The sequence below is a fragment of the Mesocricetus auratus genome, unplaced genomic scaffold (assembly GCF_017639785.1).
Source record: "Mesocricetus auratus isolate SY011 unplaced genomic scaffold, BCM_Maur_2.0 Super-Scaffold_100001, whole genome shotgun sequence".
Classification (NCBI taxonomy): Eukaryota; Metazoa; Chordata; class Mammalia; order Rodentia; family Cricetidae; genus Mesocricetus; species Mesocricetus auratus.
The window spans coordinates 13,888,955-13,909,684 of record NW_024429187.1 but is presented as its reverse complement, the minus strand read 5'-3'; the positions used below and the strand labels follow the sequence as shown (position 1 = coordinate 13,909,684).

The window sequence follows — 20,730 nt, the reverse complement described above, 5'->3', positions numbered from 1 at the left end:
AACATGCTCTGAAATTAGAGCCCTCTGAGGAGAAAAGTTGACATGGCCGTTGTGTCACTTTTACCAGATGAAACAAAAGGTGTGTGGAGTAGTGGCTTTGCTTTGCTTTTGGAAGATACCTCACAAAAGCAACTTAGGCTAGGCAGCTGGTTCCCGCGAGTCTGAGTCAGGAAACAGATCAGGGCTGCCACCCAGCTTGTTTCCCTCCTCTTAAAGTTACCATTGTATGTATGCGTGTACGGGGTTGGTGTGGGTATGGATGTGTGTATGTAATGTGTGTGTGTGTGTGTATGTAATGTGTGTATGTAATGTGTATGTAGTGTGTGTATGTAATGTATGTGTATATGCAGTGTGTATGTAATGTGTATATAATGTGTATGTGTATGTAATGTGTGTGTATGTAATGTGTGTGTATGTAGTGTGTGTATATAATGTGTGTGTGTATGTAATGTGTATGCAGTGTGTGTATATAATGCATGTGTGTATGTAATGTGTGTGTATGTAATGTGTGTGTATGTAGTGTGTGTATATAATGTGTGTGTGTATGTAATGTGTATGCAGTGTGTGTATGTAATGTGTATGCAGTGTGTGTATATAATGCATGTGTGTATGCATGTGTGTATATAATGCATGTGTGTATGTAATGTGTATGTAAGGTGTGTGTATGTAATGTGTATGTAATGTGTATGTAATGTGTGTGTATGCAGTGTGTGTATGTAATGTGTGTGTGCAATGTGTGTGTGTATGTAATGTGTGTGTATGTAATGTGTGTGTGTGTGTGAGATGCGGTGCATACAGGTGTGGGCATGCCATAGTATGTTGTGTGTGCATAGGGTGTGTGTATGTTAGAGGACAACCCCGGGGAGTTGTCTCCCTCATTTCACTTTTACAGGAGATCCAAGAGTGAACTCAGGTCCTCAGGCCTTTGTGGCAAGGGGTTTTCCCCGAGGAGCCGTCTTGCTGGCTGCACTCCTCTGTCAGCCTCTGGAACGGTGTTGCCCGTATTCAAGTGTGTCTTCCCTCTCCTGCTAACCCTCTCTGAGATGCCGTCACAGACATGCTCAATGGTTTGTCTCCTAGGTGATTACAAATTCAGTCAATTTACATTGGAAGTTATCTGTTACAAGAATACGATGTTAATGACTTTCTCTTGTTTAATGCATTTACCTTTACAATGCTTATGACTATTGAGCCATTAAATCAAGTATTATACCCTTGCAAGATGTGTAGAACAGGGGAGGAAACAGAACAGTCACAGCATCTTCCACATTCTGGTTCTGTGGAAAAGAACATTTTGTCCACCTCACCATAAATCTAAGCAAAGCCCATGAATAATACAGTTTCACAGAACCAGGAGTTTGCAGTGGCTTTCAGTGCTTTTCTAGAAAGTTGTTTGTTGCACCCTGAGGTATTGGTTACGTGCTTTGGGCGAGTTTGTTATGTCAGGGATGAAAGACTCTTGTAGAGAGACACTGAGCTCCTCTTCTTAAATCCCCACAGTACTCCATGCTTTGTGGTGGCTGTGTGGGCCGTGTCCCAGGGTTTCTGTAAGAAACTGACTTAGCACACACAGCCTATCCGTCCGTCCATCCGTCCACCCATCCACCCAGTTGTTTGGTTCTCAAAGTACATGATAACAACCTGAGCCATGGAGTTAAAAAGCCCAGGGTGTTTTGAGTTGTGTAGCAGACCCCTCCCTGCTTAGCTACAGCTCCTGTCTCTTCAGCTCCTTAGAACTTACCCTTGTGACCAGCGTCTGCTGCAAACCAACCCGTGGTGTTAGGGTTTTGCTGTTGTTGGTTTAACCTCTTGGATGCTGTATGGGAGTTCACTCACATGTGAACTTCATGACTTTCTGCGTGCTGAGGCTGGAGTCGAGGGCCTGACACATGCTGGATGGCGTGTGGCCTCTGTGCTGCCTCCCCAGCCCTTGGCTGTAAAAGTTTCACTACAAACTGTGTGGCTTTTGTAATCTCAATGCTCCTACACCTGCCTGGGTCTGATATTGTGCAGCATGCACCCTCCTCCATGGCTTAAGGCACAAACGAATGGCTGCTGAGACGCTAGGCCTGGAAGCCTGTGTGGGGCTGATGAATTCCCATGTGGCCCTTGGCCATGTAGCCTCCCTGTCCCAGCTGCTTAAACAGTGAAAAGGAAGTCCCCCCCCCCATCACGGTGACCGGTGGCAACATGGACAGACTTACTGAGCGTGCCATGGGCTGAACTCATCTGAGAGGTGGCTTAGCAAGCGAGGGATACAGAGTCTTGTCTTCTTCTTTTCCTTTTGTTCATTTTTTATTAATTTATTTTTTACATTCCAATCCCAGTTCCCCCTCCCTCCCCTCCCCCTTCTCCCCTCCTCCCCCCATCTGCTCCATGGAGAGGGTGAGGCCTCCCCTAGGGCGTCTACTAAGTCCATACAGAGTATTTTTATGGCAACCATTTGAAATTCTAATTCTCCAGGCTTTACATGTTTATTATCAAAACTATGTTCACTATTTCCAAGGGGCTAAAAAATACCATATCTTGTGGTATAAACTTACAGAATTATAGCAAAATTCTTGTGTGTATTCCCTAGGTAGAGTCCCGTTGTCCTCTTGTGTGTATTCCCTGGGTAGAGTCCCGTTGTCCTCTTGTGTGTATTCCCTGGGTAGAGTCCCGTTGTCCTCTTGTGTGTATTCCCTGGGTAGAGTCCCGTTGTCCTCTTGTGTGTATTCCCTGGGTAGAGTCCCGTTGTCCTCTTGTGTGTATTCCCTGGGTAGAGTCCCGTTGTCCTCTTGAGTGTATTCCCTGGGTAGAGTCCCGTTGTCCTCTTGTGTGTATTCCCTGGGTAGAGTCCCGTTGTCCTCTTGAGTGTATTCCCTGGGTAGAGTCCCGTTGTCCTCTTGTGTGTATTCCCTGGGTAGAGTCCCGTTGTCCTCTTGTGTGTATTCCCTGGGTAGAGTCCCGTTGTCCTCTTGTGTGTATTCCCTGGGTAGAGTCCCGTTGTCCTCTTGTGTGTATTCCCTGGGTAGAGTCCCGTTGTCCTCTTGTGTGTATTCCCTGGGTAGAGTCCCGTTGTCCTCTTGAGTGTATTCCCTGGGTAGAGTCCCGTTGTCCTCTTGTGTGTATTCCCTGGGTAGAGTCCCGTTGTCCTCTTGTGTGTATTCCCTGGGTAGAGTCCCGTTGTCCTCTTGTGTGTATTCCCTGGGTAGAGTCCCGTTGTCCTCTTGAGTGTATTCCCTGGGTAGAGTCCCGTTGTCCTCTTGTGTGTATTCCCTGGGTAGAGTCCCGTTGTCCTCTTGAGTGTATTCCCTGGGTAGAGTCCCGTTGTCCTCTTGAGTGTATTCCCTGGGTAGAGTCCCGTTGTCCTCTTGTGTGTATTCCCTGGGTAGAGTCCCGTTGTCCTCTTGAGTGTATTCCCTGGGTAGAGTCCCGTTGTCCTCTTGTGTGTATTCCCTGGGTAGAGTCCCGTTGTCCTCTTGTGTGTATTCCCTGGGTAGAGTCCCGTTGTCCTCTTGTGTGTATTCCCTGGGTAGAGTCCCGTTGTCCTCTTGAGTGTATTCCCTGGGTAGAGTCCCGTTGTCCTCTTGTGTGTATTCCCTGGGTAGAGTCCCGTTGTCCTCTTGTGTGTATTCCCTGGGTAGAGTCCCGTTGTCCTCTTGTGTGTATTCCCTGGGTAGAGTCCCGTTGTCCTCTTGAGTGTATTCCCTGGGTAGAGTCCCGTTGTCCTCTTGTGTGTATTCCCTGGGTAGAGTCCCGTTGTCCTCTTGAGTGTATTCCCTGGGTAGAGTCCCGTTGTCCTCTTGAGTGTATTCCCTGGGTAGAGTCCCGTTGTCCTCTTGTGTGTATTCCCTGGGTAGAGTCCCGTTGTCCTCTTGAGTGTATTCCCTGGGTAGAGTCCCGTTGTCCTCTTGTGTGTATTCCCTGGGTAGAGTCCCGTTGTCCTCTTGTGTGTATTCCCTGGGTAGAGTCCCGTTGTCCTCTTGTGTGTATTCCCTGGGTAGAGTCCCGTTGTCCTCTTGTGTGTATTCCCTGGGTAGAGTCCCGTTGTCCTCTTCTGCTTATGTGATTCCACCTTGGCAATTCATAAGCAGGGGCTGGTCATATTGACACAGTTTGGGGTTCACAACTGCCGATGAAAACATGAACGACTTCTTTTTTCTATTTGAAAAGTCCCTAAACACCAATTATAAACTCCCAAAGAACTTCACGGGAGTTTGCAAGCTAGTATTCCATCTGCCAAGACCTATATCAAAGTGTTGCCAAAAAAAAAACCACAGCTGTATCCCAAGCAGTCTGCTCACCATCTTCTAGACGTGTGTGTGTGTGCACGTGTGTGAGTGTGCGTGTGTGTGTGTGTGTGTGTGTGTGAGAGAGAGAGAGAGAGAGAGAGAGAGAGAAAATGGGCTGAAGGTTAGGTGCATGCCTTTTTTGTATTTATTTAATGATTGAGGGTGGGGACCATGCATCCTATGCTGTTGAAGCCAGAAGACAACCTTGGAAGTCATTCATCAGTCACCTTATTTTTGAGACAGGGTCTCCATGGCTTGGAAATCAGCAGGTAGATTGTCTATGTCAGCTGGCTGGTGGCCTCCCAGGATCCAACCGTCTCTGCCTCTCAGTGCTGGGATTATACGCATGGACCACCATGCTTGACTTTTTAATGTTGGTTCTGGATTGAATTTATGCCCTCGTTTGTGCAAGGCTAGTTCTTTACTCACAGAACAATATTCCAAGCCAGATGTCTGACTTAAAAACTCATATTCTGTATAGAATTGTTCATATCCCAAATAAAAAATGATTCATGAACAGAAACATTAATGCACAGTGTCTGAAGTTTTAAATGACTGCTCATTTTGAAAGGATTCTCCCTCACCAAAACAAAGTGGCAGGGTGCCCTTAATTGTCTTCTAGAAAAATGTTCTTACATCTGTTTTGGTTATTATTTGGAAGTCTGGTGTCTGGTTGTCATCTTCATGGAGGCATCAGTGAAGGTCTCGCGGGTTCAGCAGCTGTGACAAGCACAGTGTGCCATCTCTATAAACTAAATTCTTGGCTGGGCTGAGCTGGGGCAGCATGTGCTGCCTTGTTGCTTATGGCTTTCATTTCTACCCTGACGGCGCTGCAGAGAGGAGTGGCTCCTGTCTTGTTTGGACACTTGTGGTGAACTGATGCACAAACCCGGCATGAGCAGTAAGATAACACATCTCTGTGCACATGAGACGTATGCTTGAGTATCGAGTTACTGCATGATGTGTTCACAAGTCTCAGCATCGTGTGTTCACAAGTCTCAGCATCGTGTGTTCACAAGTCTCAGCATCGTGGTGTCAGTCAATCTGTGGAGCTGACTGCAGCACAGCTCAGAGAGGCTTCGTTGTGTGCAGTTTCCTATCCCAAGGCCGACTCCAGCCCATGACTGGTACCAACCCCTTGTATCTTACGTGTTGTGCTAAGAATCTGACTTGGATTTTTGAGAGAGGAGGGAGAGAGAGAGAGAGAGAGAGAGAGAGAGAGAGAGAGAGAGAGAGAGAGAGAGAGAGAGGAGGGAGGGAGGGAGGGGGGGAGGGAGGGAGGGAGGGGGAGGGAGGGAGGAGGTGTGTTTTTGTTCATGTGTCCACGCACACGTGTGGAGATGAGACTACAGCCTCTGATGTCATTCCTCTTTCTTTTCTCAGTGTCTACCACTGGTCTGGAATTTTCTAGTGGGCTAGGCCAGCTGGCCAGTGAGTCACAGGGATCTTCCTGTCTCTGTTTCCCGAGTCACCATGCCCTGGTTTTCTAGGTGCTGAGAATAGAACGCAGGTCCTCACACTGGAGCTGTATTTTCCTAACTGGGCTATCTCCCTAGCCTGTGGGATTTTGGGGGACTGGGGGGAACAAAAACAAAAAACCCTAATTTGTCTTCCACCGTTTTCTCTGTGAAATAGTTCTGGAACTCACTCTGTAGACTAGGCTGGCCTCGAACTCACAGAGATCCGCCTGCCTCCGCCTCCTGAGTGCTGGGATTAAAGGCGTGCACTACCACCATCATTCACTTTCTTAATCAGCTTTTACTGTATCTTTTTTACATCAGCCTTTTGCATGTGAAGTTTTGATTAATCCTCTCAACAACTTTTGTATTTTACGTGAAAAGTAAACTCAGAAAAGTCACTCAGTGAATAATCATCCAGTGTGAGTTCATGTTTTCTGGATCTTTCTTGCTAGGTCCCAGGGGATGCTTTGAGATACCTGAAAACGGCAGTCACAGTTGTGCGTCGTGTGGCAGTGGAAGCCATGGGACCAGCGACTTGGCAGGACTTGGTGAAGTCCCTAATGGGCTGGCACTTTTCTCTCTGGGATGTAAGGTTGTGTATCACCAGCGCCCAAGTGAGCTGTCCATTTCAGAAAGAGAAAGCAACTCCCAGTCGCTAATGGCAACCGACATCGTATGCCTGTCTCCCCGTAGTCTCAAGAGAGTTATGCCCAGGCCCTGACTGTCTCCATTCCCTGATTTAATGGTCTTCTTACTTGTTGCTACCAGCTACTTTATTAAACACAATGAACGGCTTTCTCTCAGGACCTGTTTTTGCCCAGGTGCACGTGACTTGGAGACTTTATTCTGGTATTTGCAGCTGTGATTTTAATTGGATTTGTGCCGCTGTGATTTAAACCTCAGCATAGCCTAATGAAAATCATAAAACTACTTAAGTAGAAAAAGACCTTAGAGACAGCTTGTCCCAGAGTCTCACCGAACTGTCCCCAAGCTGAAACTGGTCCCTAGTGGATTGTTTTCCATCGGGAAGACACGTGTTGGGACTCCCAACAAGCTTTTGAATTGGTTGTCTTTTTAAAAATGCATTTCAAATAAAAGATCGGTATGTTAGGATTCTCATAAAAATGCTGATGTACTCAGTTGGTAGGATGCCTGCCTAGAGCATGCATGAAGTCCTCGGTCCAACCCCTAACACCACATAAAACTGGGCATGGTGGTCCATGCTTGTAACCCAAGCCCTGGGGAAAGGGAGGGCAGGATCAGGAGTGCGAGATCATCCTTGGCTTCATAGCAAGTTGGAGGCCCGCCTGGGCTACATGAAACTTCCCCTAACACTGTAATAGATAAACAATATAATGAAATTCAATGTTTGATGAATATTTAAAACTTTGGAACACTGGGCTGCACTAGGCTGGTTTCTGGCTTCCTGAACTCAGTATGGACGCCAGCCCTGCGAGTCCAGGTGCTTCCTGGAGATAGGGCAGAGCTCTGCAGGGTGTTGTGACCTGTGCTCCTTCGCTGGCAGTATTGTGGCTGGTGACCTGCTGATGCTTGTCTTTGTGCCTGTGTTATAGTGTCTTCTAGCAGATGGATGAATATGAATGGTGAACAGTATTTCTGGCTGTCAGAAGTAGGGAAGCAGATTCCAACCCAAGATGTGTTCTCCACATCTAAAACAGCATCTTAATGTTATGAAATGGTTTAGTAAAAGAGGACAGACTCATGTGTGATATTAACAAAACACATAAGGGCAAAATACACAAATACCAGAGAGTCAGCATCTTTATAGAGTCCCCTACAACTTTGCTCATAAATATTTTATTGGTTTTGGTGTGCATGTATACATGGTGTGTGCGTGTGTGTACATGGTGTGTGCATGTGTACGTGGTGTGTGCAGTGTATGTGGTGTGTGCAGTGTACGTGGTGTGTGCAGTGTACGTGGTGTGTGCAGTGTACGTGGTGTGTGCATGTGTACATGGTGTGTGTATGCGTACATGGTGTGTGTATGCAGTGTACGTGGTGTGTGCAGTGTACGTGGTGTGTGCATGTGTACATGGTGTATGTATGCGTACATGGTGTGTGTATGCGTACATGGTGTGTACAGTGTACGTGGTGTGTGCAGTGTACATGGTGTGTGCAGTGTACGTGGTGTGTGCAGTGTACATGGTGTGTGCAGTGTATGTGGTGTGTGCTGTGTACATGGTGTTTGCAGCGTACGTGTGTGTGCAGTGTACGTGGTGTGTGCATGTGTACATGGTGTGTGTATGCGTACATGGTGTGTACAGTGTACGTGGTGTGTGCAGTGTACATGGTGTGTGCAGTGTACGTGGTGTGTGCAGTGTACGTGGTGTGTGCAGTGTACGTGGTGTGTGCTGTGTACATGGTGTTTGCAGCGTACGTGTGTGTGCAGTGTATGTGGTGTGTGCAGTGTACGTGGTGTGTGCATGTGTACATGGTGTGTGTATGCGTACATGGTGTGTACAGTGTACGTGGTGTGTGTAGTGTACGTGGTGTGCAGTGTACATGGTGTGTGCAGTGTACGTGGTGTGCAGTGTACATGGTGTTGCATGTGAGGGCCCTAAGTTGATGTCAGTGTCCACCTTGCTTGTTCCCTGCTTTATTTATTGAGAGAGTGCCTTCACTAGAAGCTCACCCAGCTGGTCTACCTAGCCAGTTTGCCGCCAGGGTCCCATCTTTTCACGCTGTCTTGGGCATGGAGGCCACTGCTGTTCCTGCCTGGCTGTTGATGGGTGCCAGATGTCCGTCCTCACTGGTGTGGCAAACGCTTTGCCCACCGTCACTGTCCCAAACCTTTCGTAGGTGGCTGTCAGCCTCCCGCCGCCTTCCCGCTCTGCTCTTCTGATTTGGGCCCAAACTGCACCCGAATTCTGGATCTCAATGTATTTGCTAGAAAAAATGTTAAGTAAAGTTTATTGTGCTCTGTCTGTCTTTCCATCCGTCTGTCTATCTCTTTCTGTCTCTCATACATACATAAGCATGCACATATACAAAACTTTAGAAACATAGTAGCCAGCAATATTTACTTTGAATCATTTGGGTTTTGTAAAGTATACTTTTTCCTCTTACATTTATAATATCTAGCTACCTCTTAGGTTAAATGAAATGTTTAACCATATTCAAACATTAACAAAGGATAAATTAAAACAATAAAGATATTGGGGGTGGGGTTTTTAGTTTAGTGGTGCAGTATTTACCCAGAATGCCCTAGGTCCTGGGTTCAATCCACAGCACTTCAAATAAATAGTATACAAGAGATAGAAAAGAGAAGTCTATTGCTCCATCCTGTCATTTTGTGTATGTGGCAGGGGCACATGTCACATGTGCATATGATATTCAGGCCAGAAGAGGGTTTTATGTGTCGAGTCTCACAGGCACCCCCATTCTCACCCTGGGACGGAGGCCAGATCATTAGGCAGGCTGCCTGCAAGCGGAGGGACCCGCCTGTCTGCATCTCCCAGCACTGGAATGAACCATGAGCTTGGGAAACCACCCACAGTGACACTCTAGATGTTTCCAAGTCCTGAAGACGGTTGTCCTGCAGGACATGCAGAGAGTCTAAGTCTGCACTAGGGATTTACAGTCTTCCACAAATGCTCCATTGACTCCCGTGGTTGTCATTCCACTCGGGGAAGATTCTGAGATAACTTCATGCATTCACATGCTCAGCTTTCCTCGTAGCCAGGACGCTGTTTCTCGTGTCGTCTTAGGCTGTACGTGTGGACATTCACAGCTGGCTCCTCTGCTCAGGCAGGTTTGTGTGAAGGCGCCTGAGCACCATTCTTACCAGTGAATTCTTTGTCTTCTAAAAAGAGTTCAGTAGAGCCAGGCACTGTGGCGTGTGTTTGAAACTCCAGCATCCAGGAGACCGAAGGGAGGAGGATTTCTGTGAATTAGAGGCTAGCCTGGGCTACACAGTGATACCCCATCTCATATAAGAAAAAAGGGTCACCCTGACCCTCCTTTCTGAAGCTGGATAACTTTGCAGTTTTAAAAGAAATGAGGCTGCTGAAGTCGTAGTGACACCAGCGCGGGGGGCGGCAGTAGAGAGGGGTGGGTGGGAAGGACATGCGGACCCTTGCAAGGAATCATCAGGGACATCCCAGAAACCCCGGTGCTCTTGTCCTGTCTTCAGAAGACCCTGCCTCCGACAGGGACAAGCCCCAACAACCCCAGATGAGAGGCCCTCTGAACCCTTTTCATCTGAGTTTTTTACCTGATTACTGGTCACAAGAATGGGGCTTGAGTCCTGTCTGTGGCCCAGGGTGGAGGCATGACATTCTGAGCTGCTGAATAGCCACGTGATTGCTGACCAGCAGAAGCTTTCCAGTGAAGACTAAAAACGTCATTGTCGCTTACCCTAAGATTTCATCCAGTGGGCCCGTCCGCCAATCACCTGGCACGAAGTTCCCTCAGGAGCTGTGTTGTAGAGAACTACCACGAAGCCTGCCTCAGACTGAGCTGCGCACAACTGTGTCTCCTTTCAGTGCTCACCACCACGCCTGGAGAGTGTGCTGCCCTGCAGGGTCCCGTGGCCATTGTCCATTCTTACCCTGTCATGTTTTCCTCTGCAGTGATCCCTGTGGTCATTAACCCCTCCCCCCCTTGGGAGGCAGCCCACCCCACTCTGTAAAGAACCTGCCCGGCTTGCATGCTACACTGTGTGTCCCTTTTGGATTCATTTGGTAGAGACCTCAAGGGTGGGGAACGGAGTAATGTCAGCACTAGGTTTCAGGATGAAAGAAAACAGGGAGTGGGTTCAGCTGTAAAATCTCACAGTCAGCCTTCATCTAGCGAGGCTCTGCTTCCTGAAGTCTTCACAGCTTCCCCAAACACCACCATCAGATGTCCAGACACAGGAGCTTGCTGTGTCTGGCAGATTTGCATGTAGGGAATTATTGTGGACTTTTTTTTTTTTTGCTTTCAAGGTAGGGTTTCTCTTTGAAACAGTCCTGGCTGTCCTGGAACTCACTCTGTAGACCAGGCTGGCCTTGGACTCACAGAGATCGCCTGCCTCTGCCCCCCTAGCACTGAGATTAAAGGCGTGCGACACCACTGCCCAGTGTACTGTGGACATCTTGAAGGAAGTAGGATAAGTGAGAGAGGAGTTGAACTCTTGCAGGCCCCCAGATGCCATGGTTGATCCCACAAAGAGCCTGAAAGCTAACACTAGGTGTTCTGGCTAGTTCTTTGTCAACTCGTCAAAAGCTAGTCATCATAGAGGAAGGAATGTCAATTGAGAAAATGCATCCATAACATCAGGCTGTAGGCAGCAGCACTGGAGAGCACTTTCTTAATTAGTGACTGGCGTGGGAGGGCCCAACCCATGTGGGTGGCGCCGCCCCTGGGCTGGTGGTCTTAACTGCGGTAAGAAAGCAGGCTGAGAAAGCCATAAGGAGCAAGCCAGTAAGTAAGCAGCATCCTCCATGGCTTCTGCATCAGCTTCCTGCCTCCATGTTGCTGCTCTGCTTGAGTTCCTGTCCTGGTTTTCATTTGATGACTATGGTGTGGAAGCGTGAGCTTTGGCCTTGATGTTTCATCACAGTAGTGGTGACCCAAACCAGGATGCTCCTAGGTCTTTAGTCATCACAGTAACAGTGACCTGAACCAGGGTGCTCCTGGGCCTTAGGACTGCCCTTCTTGAAGTATTTAAATCCTTCTATCAGCCAACCAGGGATGGAGGCCTGAGCTAAGTGACAGCTGAGGGCTATTCCTAGGCAGTGTCACGGGAACTGGGGGTTAACATTCTGTGCTTTTTTGGAGCAGGTCTGACAGCACACCTGACTCCATTACTCTTGCACTTTGAGGGTTAATGAAACAATCTATAAGCACCATCCACCCAGTGCTCACACACCATTAACCCAGTGCTCACACACCATCCACCCAGTGCTCACACACCATCCACCCAGTGCTCACACACCATCCACCCAGTGCTCACACACCATCCACCCAGTGCTCACACACCATTAACCCAGTGCTCACACACCGTTTACCCAGTGCTCACACACCATCCACCCAGTGCTCACACACCATCCACCCAGTGCTCACACACCATTAACCCAGTGCTCACACACCATTCACCCAGTGCTCACACACCATTCACCCAGTGCTCACACACCATCCACCCAGTGCTCACACACCATTCACCCAGTGCTCACCGTTCACCCAGTGCTCACACACCATTAACCCAGTGCTCACACACCATTAACCCAGTGCTCACACACCATCCACCCAGTGCTCACACACCATCCACCCAGTGCTCACACACCATCAACCCAGTGCTCACACACCATTAACCCAGTGCTCACACACCATTAACCCAGTGCTCACACACCATTAACCCAGTGCTCACACACCATTAACCCAGTGCTTACACACCATTAGACATAACTATCACATTTGCTATTATTACCTGGTAGGTAAGTGTTTATAACACTTGATATTTGAAGATGCCAATGGAAAGTCTGTTAGGAAAGTGCATAAATAAATAAATAAAGAAGTACTCCACCCACACTGACATATGACCCTGGAAGGACTTCTGCTAATGGCAGTCAGATAAATTATGTGACAGTCAGGGGACACTTAATGCCTCATCACAGCAGGCTTCTTTTGGGATTTTGAGTGTTAAGGAGGAAGCTGTGTTAACAGACCTTTGTTCCCTCCCCCCATGAAAAGCATAGCAACCCACACTTATGCCAGGCAACCCTGCATTCCTAACACATTCACACATACCACACATGTGAACACACATACCTGCACTATACACCACTCACATGCACTGGGCACATATATGAACACGCATATACCCAAGTATTAAATGAAATTGAAACTTCTGACTCTTGCCTGTACAAAGCCACATTTCAAGTCCTGATAACCCAGAGTGACAAGTGGTCACTGTGATGAATAGCACAGATAGGGATTATTTTGGTTGCCATTGAAAGTTCTCTTGAAAAGTTCTGCTGTGTAGTCACACTAAGTAATTCCAGCCCTGCCTGTCTGGTGGGGGACAACAGGCTAACCCCCTGCCTTTTATCATCTGGAAGGTGAGGTTCTGGCTTTGGTGCCTTATTCTCCCCTGCATCTATAATACCTACTGTGTGCTGTAAGCACGCCTAGCTCTTAGTAGGTACCTTATATTTCAACAGAGTTGAACTCGCAATGTACATAAGGACTGAGACTTGTTCATATTTTAGTGGGAACAGTAGGCTTGGAATTTGGCTAATATTCATAGAGACTTATAATCAGGTTTAGGGACTGCTGGGAAAGAATTTAATACAAAGAATAGATGGTAAGAGCCAAAAATGGATAATCCCTTTAAATGTTGTGAATAAAGAGGGAGAGGAAAGAGGAACCCTGGACACAAGGTCACTCAGACACCTCTTTCCTACTTCAACATTTTGTCACGGGCAAGTCCCGAAGCCCCCGAGTGAAACTGTCTTGGCTGGAACTCCTGTGCTAGAGTAAACAGAAATCTGAGCGTGTCAACAAATTATTTCATTAGACAGAGTGGGCAGCAGTGTGAAGGCAGAGCTGTGATGTGTGATGAAATAACGTGACTGATAACTATGTTGGACAGGAGAGCGAGGCATCACAAAAACTGCACAGTTCTGAGGACCAAGATGCAGACTCGGGGAGCTGATGAAAAGGGAAACCAGAGATGAGATTAAGAAAGTGGGAGTGCATTGCCCAGGGAGTCAACCCCGGAGCTCAAATGTAAGTGTGAAAGCAAAGATTCCAAGACATCGCCTCAGATGAGCTGAGGGCAGGAGGGGGATGGAGATGACTTAAGAAGGGGCTCAGATCTGTGCCACCAGCATAAAAGTGGCAGTTAGAGTAAAAGCAGAAGGGAACGGAGATGTCATAGCTAGGAAGGAGCAGATGGCCAAGGCATTTAGCTTTCTTGGGTGCCAACTCTGGGTACACTTTGTTTCTCTCCAAGTTAGCAAATATTAAGACATTAAAATGCATGAAACATGCTGTGTATCCCAACTTGCCATATCGTTATCTCAAAGTTAAAGGGAATTAGATTGGGTGGGATTATACAAACATCCCAGAAATTCTGAGATGGAGAGAGTAAGTTAGCTGGATTTCTGTCTCCTGGACCCTTTCCTTGCCAATGACACCCTACACATTCTTCATCTAGACAATCTTAAATGACCACCTACTTCCAAAAAAGCAATGAAGAAAATTACATTTGGGGTGACACTTATTTTAAAGGTGGCAGTGGCTTTCAGTAGGGTTTGTACATGGAAGGCGTTCTATTGGATTTAGGCACTTACCCCAAGCCATTACCAATTCAGTGGGCTCACGATGATCAGTAGACCATTGATTATACCAGTTTATCCTTAAGATGCCTTTATGCATATTCTTTCAGTCTTGGGGCTTCCTGTGTGGGCTGACTAAGGCCACATTGTGAGCTTAAGGTTTTTGTTAGATTTTTTTGTTGGTTTGCAAACCTGTCGCCCAAGGATTAGCTTGACGTCAGAGTTGGTGACCTCCCTGAACTTCCTGGATGATCTCAGTCACATTGTGTAGCCAAAGTGTGACTGATTGGCTGGTGGAGCCCTTGTCACACCCCGTTGCTCTTGATCACCATGTTCTAGGCTGCCAGGTTCTCTTTAGAGTGTTCCAAGTATGTAGCCTCACATCCCAGAAAACGGAAGAAACTTCTTCCTCTCTGCCTTTTACTTCTACTCGAATCAAAACCACAGTTGTTCCTGGTAGTGCGAGCTGGCAGTCTTAGCTGCTGTGGAGGCTGAGGCGGGAGGATCACTGCAAGTTCCAGGCAAGCTGGGGCAATTTAGTGAGTTGCTGTCACACACACACACACAAAAGTAAAAGGGAAGGGCTAGGGTGCCGCTCAGCCAGGCCCCTTGGTGTCCTTGTAACACCCGAGTGCAGGGGAAAGGGGACTGTCCTTGTAACACCCGTGTGCAGGGGAAAGGGGACTGTCCTTGTAACATCCATGTGAGGAGAAAGGGGACTGTGCTTTACTCCATCAATCTGTGTTTTTGCATGCCTGTTTTGTGTGCTGAACTAGGAGGGAGTGGACTCCCGATTTGAGTTCATAAAGAAAGCAGCTGTTCACAGCTGGCCTGTTAGTCCTGACTCCTTTAGACATGATTTAAACGCAGTGGAGAAAAGTGTCCCATTCTCTTAACTGTGGGTGTCGGCTGAATACGTAAAGAAATGCCAAGGGCCTGTGTGCTGACTGCTGCCGTGCTCTCAGGCATGCTTTAGAAAACCACACACAAGGAGGAGGCAGCTGTAAACCACTGTGGGGTCATTAAAAAGAGCGCTGAGGTCTCTGACCAAAGAGAAGGAAATAAAACTAGTGTCTACATATACAATAATATGTAAGCTAATTTTGTTTTGTTTCATATTTACCTATGTACAAACAGTAGAAATCCACATGTGTATTTAAGGAATATGGTCGAGGCAACCATCGCTGTTAACTGTGGGCTTTTCTGTTACAGCCATAGCTTTCCATTGTTACGACAGAACACATGAGATAATCTACTACGGGGAAAGTTTATTTTGACTCACAGTTTTGGAATTTGACAGTCAGTTGGCCTTTTGACTTTGATCCTGTGATGAGGTAGAGCATCATGGGGGATGTGCATTGTGGAGTGAAGATTCTCTCCCCGTGGAAGCTCAGAAGCAAAGAGAAGGAGCGGGTCAGGCTGGATGCTCAGTATTCCCTTCCAGAGAGTGTCCCCAGTGACCCAACATCCTTCTAGTAAGCTCTGTCCCTCCAAGGTTCCACTAGCTCCCAGTGAGGTTACAGAGTGGAAACCATGCCTGTAGTATGTGGGCCTTTGGGAGATGTGTGTGTCTATGTGTGCGTGTGTCTCTCTGTGTGTGTGTCTGTGTGTGTGTCTCTGTGTGTGTGTCTGTGTGTGTGTGTCTCTGTGTGTGTCTGTGTGCGTGTTTTTGTGTGTATGTCTCTGTGTGTGTGCGTGTGTGCGTGTGGGTGTGTGTCTGTGTGTGTATCTGTGTGTGTTTCTCTGTGTGTGTCTCTGTGTGTGTGTCTGTGTGTGTGTCTATGTGTATGTCTGTGTATGTGTATGTCTCTGTGTATCTGTGTCTGTGTGTGTCTCTGTGTGTGTCTGTGTCTCTGTGTATGTCTGTGTATGTGTTTATGTCTGTGTGTGTGTCTGTGTGTCTGTGTGTATGTCTGTGTATGTGTATGTCTCTGTGTGTGTGTGCGTGTGTCTCTGTGTGTGTCTGTGTATGTGTGTGTGTCTCTGTCTGTGTATGTCTCTGTGTGCGCGTGTGTGCGTGTGGGTGTGTGTCTTTGTATGTCTCTGTGTGTGTGTCTCTGTGTGTGTATCTGTGTGTGTTTCTCTGTGTGTGTGTCTCTGTGTGTGTTTCTCTGTGTGTGTGTCTCTATGTGTGTGTGTCTGTGTGTGTGTATCTGTGTGTGTTTCTCTGTGCGTGTGTCTGTGTCTGTGTGTCTCTGTGTGTGTGTGTGTCTGTGCACGTTGGTGTTAGATGCAGATGGTGACAGGGAGAGTGGAAGGACTATGAGGAGGAAGTGCAGTACAGAATTCTCCAAATGTTTTCATGATTATGGAGCTGGCTTGGATGGCTCAGTAGTCATGTTCAGTGATAACAACCAAAGGGGGAATTTGGAGCAGATGACTAGAGGACAGGTAAAGGAAAGCTGGCCTAGATATGTAGTAGTAGCCCTGCAGGTAATTTCATATATTAAATATGTATTCTTGTGTAATGTGTTGATACATATGCACACACATACATTATGTACCAACAGTAAGTAGAAATGTCTTTCACATTCCAAAGTTGGGAATATGACATTAAAATGTCTTTAATAACAGAATTAAGCCACCTTTATTTATAAATATATATCAAAATAGTTTTAAGAGACATCTGTATGGGGTTTTCTGTAAAAACAAGTGCATTTTAACTGATGAAATATACATATCCAGCTGTTGATTACACTAGCTTTTAAAAGCCAATAATTATTTCAATATTCATCTAAAAAACCTGACTGAGAAGATAAACAAATCCACCATTAGAAGGTGAAAGAGATGTGTATACGTAAAATCATGAAAGAGTACATTAGAGGATTACTCAAATGCCTGAGGGAAAATTATGTAAATATCATTTTTCAGAATTTAAATGTAAAAAAGTTCCAAAAGTGGTAGTCTATTAAATCATAAATATGCATCACCATGAAGCAATACCGAAGACATTACACATTTCTCCTTAGGATAAACATTCAATGAAAATAGAAAACATTTTTAAGGTACCCTGATTGCTAAGTGTTTACATCAGCCACAGCTGATTCAGTCTAAAATAAACACCGATATTTAGGTAGAAAACTAAATGAGGCACTTTCTTTTTCTAGAATACATTCCTATAGGATCAGAAATGTCCATAATATAAATAATTTTTAGGAGCCTAAAACGTTACCTGTTTGGCTGTAGAGGTGTTTCAGTCAGTAAAGTGCCTGCCACACAGCATGAGGACCTGAGTTCAGATCTCCCCGTCTTCTCGTGAAAGACAGGTGCAGTGATGTGTGCCTGTAACCGCTGCAAGGGAGGGACAGTGACTGGTAGCTCTCTAGACCATATTGACCAGCCAGCCTAGCGGAGTCCACAGGTTCTAGGCTCCATAAGAGAAAGCATCTCAAAAAAGTGCAGAGATTGAGGACTCATGGCGCCCTCTGGCCTCCACACACGTGCACTCATGTGCATTTACATGCACACTTGTACACACACACACACACACACACACACACACACACAAAACTATCTGTGGAGCTGAGTAAGAAAGCACATTTTCCCGGATACCTTAGCCCATGTTTCTCTCCATGCTTTGCCCTACGGTAACTGTGGCCTTGTGGTATCCGACTCTACCGGAGTATGGGGGAGGTAATGGATTCTAGGACGTACCTACCCATGCTAGGAACTTAAGACCAGACCAGCCTGAGGTGCAGGAGCTACTGCAAGACTGGAGTCAGGAGGCCTCCCCTTTTCTGATGGCTGCCCAGCCAGGGGCTCTGAGCCCAGCTGCCGCTCTGGGTGGCTAGTTTTCTCTCAGGAAGTCAGGGACCTGTGAAATGACCTGCCCAAGGTGCTTCTGAAGATGAAGTGGTAGGGCGGGATTTAAATCAGTCAGTGTGAGGCAAAGCTGCCTCCCTCCAAATGCCTGGCTGCTCTCCACGGGAGACATTTCTGAGCATACCGCTACATGCTGGACCCCGCAGTCCACTGGGCTCTTGGAATCTACGCAGGAATCCAGCCAGAGTGTAAGCAGGGGCGGGCCAGGGCAGCATGCACCCTGCCTGAGGGCCACACCCCCTGGCCAGTGCAAGTCAGAACCAGTTCACTCTGTGCCATTAGAGCCCTTCCTGGACCCTGCATCTTATAATCCACAGATGCCAACGTCCCCCAGAGGTAAAAATGTGGGTAGCCTTAAACTCAAACCAGATAGCCAGCCCACCAACAATTAGAAGGCTTATAGTAGACACTGAAGTTTCTGGAAATCTTGTGAACATTAGGAAATATATCGGAAATACATCCGACCTAGGTCACAGTTTAGATGTTAAATGTCCCTCTGTGTGTGTGTGTGTGTGTGTGTGTGTGTGTATGAGAACCTAGTCTCAGCTGGTGGAGCTGTTTTGGGGAAGATGTGGGATCCTTGGGAGGTGGAATCTGGCTGAAGAAAGTGGGTGACTAGGGAGTGGTCTTGAGATATATAGTGTGTCCTCCTTCCTGTCCTGGACCATGGAGATTTGGACAGAAGTCCTCCCACTCCCTCTGCCACAACTTTGAGTGACTCACCACCATGTGTGCCTGGCCACCAGGACGGACTGTGCTGTGATCAGACATTCCTTTCTATTGCCAACTCACAAATAATGACACGGAGACTTATTGCTGGTTATGAAAGGTCAGGCTTGGCCCATTAGCTCTTAGGATCAACCCATATTTTATTAATCCACATTCTACCGCATGGCTTTTGCCATTCTCCCGTTCTGTGTGTCTGACTTGTCCCACGTCTTGATGGCTTCTCCCTTGTACCTCGATCATGTCCTCCTCCGTGTCTCTGCCCAGAGAGGAAGTGGGGGTTGTGGGGGCTGGGGTGTGTGTATGTTCCTACATATAACTGTGCCCGTGAGGCCCAGAGTTCATCGCTTGGACTTCCCCTGTAGCACCTCCCCTGTTCTTTGAGACAGGGTCTCTCATCAACCCAGAGCTCGCCCGCTGATGAGTTGCCCTGGCCTATGGGAGAGCTCCAGGGATCCTTTTATCCCTGCTTCCTCAGGGCTGGATTGTAGACACATGTCACCACATCTGACTTTTTACATGGGTGAGTGGGTGCTAGGAATCTGAACTCAGGCCCTCATGCTTTCTTAAACAAACACTTCACTCACAGATCCATTTTCCCAACCCTGAGAAATGGATGTTTAAACAGAAGTGGCATGACACAGATAAGAAATATCCTAGTTATTTTTATTTGACATAGCCTAAGTCACCTGAGAAGGGAGTTTCAATTGGATGATTGTTCAGACTGACTTTTTGGGAATTGTCTTGCTTGTTGACTGATGTGGGAGGGCCCGTGCACTGTGGACAGTGCCTTCCCTAATAGAGGTCCTGGCTGCATAAGAAAGCAGGATGAGCAGGAGCCAGAGGGAGCAAGCCAGGGAGCAGTGTTTATCTGTTTCTGCTGCAGGCTCCTGCCTTGGCTCCCTCCATGATGGGAGGGAAGCTGTCAGATGGAATGTCCTCCCCACACTGCCTGTGGCCATGGCGTTTGTCACAGCGGCACACAGCAAGCAAAGAAGCCACACATCGCTTCCACCACAGACAGCACTGCGAGTGGAGGCTCACGTCCTCACATACAGCACTGAGGGTAGAGTCTCACGTCCTCACATACAGCACTGAGGGTAGAGTCTCACGTCCTCACATACAGCACTGAGGGTAGAGTCTCATGTCCTCTTCACAGAGAGCACTGAGGGTAGAGTCTCACGTCCTCACATACGGCACTGAGGGTAGAGTCTCATGTCCTCACATACAGCACTGAGGGTAGAGTCTCACGTCCTCTTCACAGAGAGCACTGAGGGTAGAGTCTCACGTCCTCACAGACGGCACTGAGGGTAGAGTCTCACGTCCTCACATACAGCACTGAGGGTAGAGTCTCATGTCCTCTTCACAGAGAGCACTGAGGGTAGAGTCTCACGTCCTCACATACAGCACTGAGGGTAGAGTCTCATGTCCTCTTCACAGACAGCACTGAGGGTAGAGTCTCATGTCCTCTTCACAGAGAGCACTGAGGGTAGAGTCTCATGTCCTCTTCACAGAGAGCACTGAGGGTAGAGTCTCATGTCCTCTTCACAGACAGCACTGAGGGTAGAGTCTCATGTCCTCACATACAGCACTGAGGGTAGAGTCTCACGTCCTCTTCACAGACAGCACTGAGGGTAGAGTCTCATGTCCTCACATACGGCACTGAGGGTAGAGTCTCATGTCCTCACATACGGCACTGAGGGTAGAGTCTCATGTCCTCTTCACAGAGAGCACTGAGAGTAGAGTCTCATGTCCTCTTTCTTCAGTGCCAGTTGTAAGATCTGCTGAGTCACTCTGAAAAGCACCCGAGGAGCCGGGCACTCACCGAGCTCATGGGTGTTTCTCAGCTCAGTAAATGCTGGTTGGCTGACAATGGGAATAATTACAGACACCGTCAGATGTATTTTCTTCAGTGAGCACAGGCCTCTGGCACTTTGCAGAACAGGCACTTTGTCATAGAGAGGGCTGCAGGGACGAGATGCTGGGATCCTAAGCAGTGTTAGAGAAATTCCAGATAGAAAGAGTGTTGTTATGCTGGGTGGATTCAGTGTTGCTAAGGAAGGCTTGCTGTGGATTTTCTCATGTAGCTCACCAGTCAGCAGATACAGCCATAAACTGGAAAGTGTCCACAGGCTGAGGTTTTCCTCAGAGAGGAAGGAGTCCTGC

General features: G+C 47.5%; 1 long non-coding RNA gene across 1 annotated transcript in view; it reads left to right on the top strand.

The window, feature by feature from the left end:
• LOC121139697 overlaps positions 1-6,532 on the top strand; it is a 14,148-nt gene extending 7,616 nt beyond the window's left edge. The window contains exon 2 of the long non-coding RNA XR_005876607.1: positions 6,187-6,532. This is a non-coding gene — a long non-coding RNA (uncharacterized LOC121139697). The remainder of the gene's footprint in view (positions 1-6,186) is intronic.
• The last annotated feature ends 14,198 nt before the right edge of the window (positions 6,533-20,730 follow it).